Consider the following 2,708-nt stretch of genomic DNA (forward strand, 5'->3'; position numbering starts at 1 on the left):
GAACAAACAAGTTATTTTACATAAAATCGCTTACTTTTATGAATATTATAATTATTTTCCACGAAAAACACAGTTTTCACTATTCTCACTTCAACACTTCACAGATTTATGTTACAAAACGCTGGTCGGCTTCACCTGACACTAGTCCGCTAAAACTGCGTGAATAGGAAACAACTATGCACAATACCTGCATTGTGGGAGAGAAGCCATTTACTTTCAGCGGTATATTCAAAATAAATTTACGATTGAAGCCTTCTTTTTCATAAAACTATGTTAGTTCAAATTTGTTCAAAACACACCTTATTGCCTCGAAGATTCTCGAAAATTTTATCGCACCTTTTAGAAAAAAACTTAATTTTTAAATTGTTTAAAAGTGCGAGATACGTAAAAACAAATAGCTCAATTCGATTCAACAATTTCAAAATTAATTAATTACTTGACTAATTGACTAATTGCATCAATAGAATTTCTACTAATTTGGATTTAGAGAGTAGTTACCAATTAAAATTGGTAATTTTCAGATTAACAGACATTGTTTATTGCGGTTCTCTAGAAGCGATAAATGTTTTTCCAACCTGGAATATAATTTTCCGAGCGTATTTCTTGCCACATGACTCTTACTTGAATACTAGAATTGCAGGATGCCCTTTACAAGGCAAGGGATTAATAGAGCTGATGTATAAACTTTTATGAAGAATAAAGCTGTATTTAAAGAAATAATAATGATAACTGGATAAGAACCAAAAAAAATTACATGTAAACCGAAATATTATTTGTTGATTCTTTTTTTTTTAATCCAACCAACTTAGTTGAAAGTCCAACTAATTTCTTAAAAAATTCATTTTTTGGTTCATGATTCATAATTTTATTGTAAAACCCTTTTTTCTTGTTAAAAAATGAACTATCTTGGTGAAAAATTAATCTTTTTGTTTAAAAATTAATTTCTTTGGTTGAATATTTAAAAATCCGAGTGAAAGATCGATTGAAATTAAAATATTTGGTTGAAAATTAATTTTTTAATTAACATAAAATTATTTTGTAAAAAATTTACCTTTAATGGTAGAATATTAAACTTCTTGGTGACTTTTTCATCTTTTCGGCTGCAAATTAATTTCTTTGGTTGAAAATTTCTTTGTTAAAAATTTCTCAAGAATTTAAATATTTGAAAAATAATTTATATTTTAATTAATCTTTTTGATCAAAAATTGTTATAGGACAATGTATATTCATTTCATATGGTTGGAAATATATATTTTTTTAAATTAATATTTTTTAGTAGAAAATAAATCTTTTGGGTTCGAGTTTAAATTCTTTGGTTGAAAATATAAAAATTACGAAAAAAATTCCCATAAAAAATGAAATATTCGGTTGAATATTGATTTTCTTAACTTAAAATTGTAACAATTTTGTTTTTGAAAAAATTCCATAATGCTAGAATATTAATCTTATTGTTGATTAAATCATTCTGTTTAATTGCAAAATTTTCCATTTGATTGGGAATTCGTTAAAGTTTTTGAAAATATTTTCTTGAAAAATTTAATGTATTTTGATAAAAATTAATCTTTTTGGGTAGAAAATTAATTTCCTTTTTTGCATACATTTTTTTGGGGTAAAAATGTATTGCTTTTGCTAAAATTTAACTATTAGGTTCAAAATTCAAAAAAAAATTCTGATAATTGATTGAACATTGATATACTTTGTTAAAAATTAATCTTCTTTGGCAGAATTTTTTCCTTTTTGGTTGAAAAATCATTTTTCTGTTTAAAAATCAATGTTTCGTTGACAATTAATTTTTTTTCAACGAAAAAGTAAACTACTTAATTTGTTGTCGAAAATGTATCGTTTTTATTGTAATTTAATCTTCTCTGTTAAAAATTTATCTTCTTGGCTGAAATTTCATATTTTTGTTTGAAAATTAGTTTTTTTTGGATAATTAATTTTGTTAACTATAAATTTAACTATTCCATTTTTTATCGAAAATTTATCCTTTTTTAATAGTTTTTTAAAATAATCAATTTGGTTGAAATTTTCACTCTTTAATAAGACATGGCTTTAAAAATTCAAATATTTAGTTAATAATTCATATATTTGATTAAATATTAATCTGTTTTAGTAGAAAAATAATTTTTTTATTAAAAATTGTACTATTTCATGTAAGATTTTAAATTTATTTTCTTCAGTCGACAATTCAACTATTTGGTTTAAATTCCTGTATTTTGATCAAAATTTGTCTTTTGCAGTAAAAAAATAGTTTTGTTGGTTAAAAATGTACTTTTTACGTTTAATTAACGTATTAATTAATTCATTAATTTTACGTTTGATTAATTTTGTACTAAAACTAAATAATTTCCAACAAATTACATGAATTTTCGACTAAATTTATTAATTTCTAATGGAATTTTCAAGCAAAAGCGTAAATTTTCTACCATAAAAAGGCAAATTTTCAGCAAAATCTATTAATTTTTTACCACAAGGAGTAACTATTTATAAAAAAATTTTGACAACAAATAGTTTAATTAAGTTTTAGTTCAGTTTTAGTTTTTTTTAGTTTAATTTTTTTTAGTTTTAGTTCTTAGTTTTTTTTTAGTTTTAGTTTTTTTGAGGTCAATTTTTACTTACAAGAATTAATTTTCAGTAAAAAAATGATTTTTAACCAAAAGATGGATTAGTCACATTTTTAATTTTTTTTAAATATTAAATAATTCTTT

The 2,708-nt window shown here is 22.5% G+C and overlaps 1 protein-coding gene across 1 annotated transcript in view; it reads right to left on the reverse strand.

Annotated features, from left to right (window-relative positions):
• Nucleotides 1–2,708, reverse strand: part of LOC117170777 — a 14,144-nt gene that overhangs the window by 9,912 nt on the left and 1,524 nt on the right. The window lies entirely within an intron of this gene.

The sequence above is a fragment of the Belonocnema kinseyi genome, chromosome 4 (genome assembly GCF_010883055.1).
Source record: "Belonocnema kinseyi isolate 2016_QV_RU_SX_M_011 chromosome 4, B_treatae_v1, whole genome shotgun sequence".
NCBI classification, from domain to species: Eukaryota; Metazoa; Arthropoda; class Insecta; order Hymenoptera; family Cynipidae; genus Belonocnema; species Belonocnema kinseyi.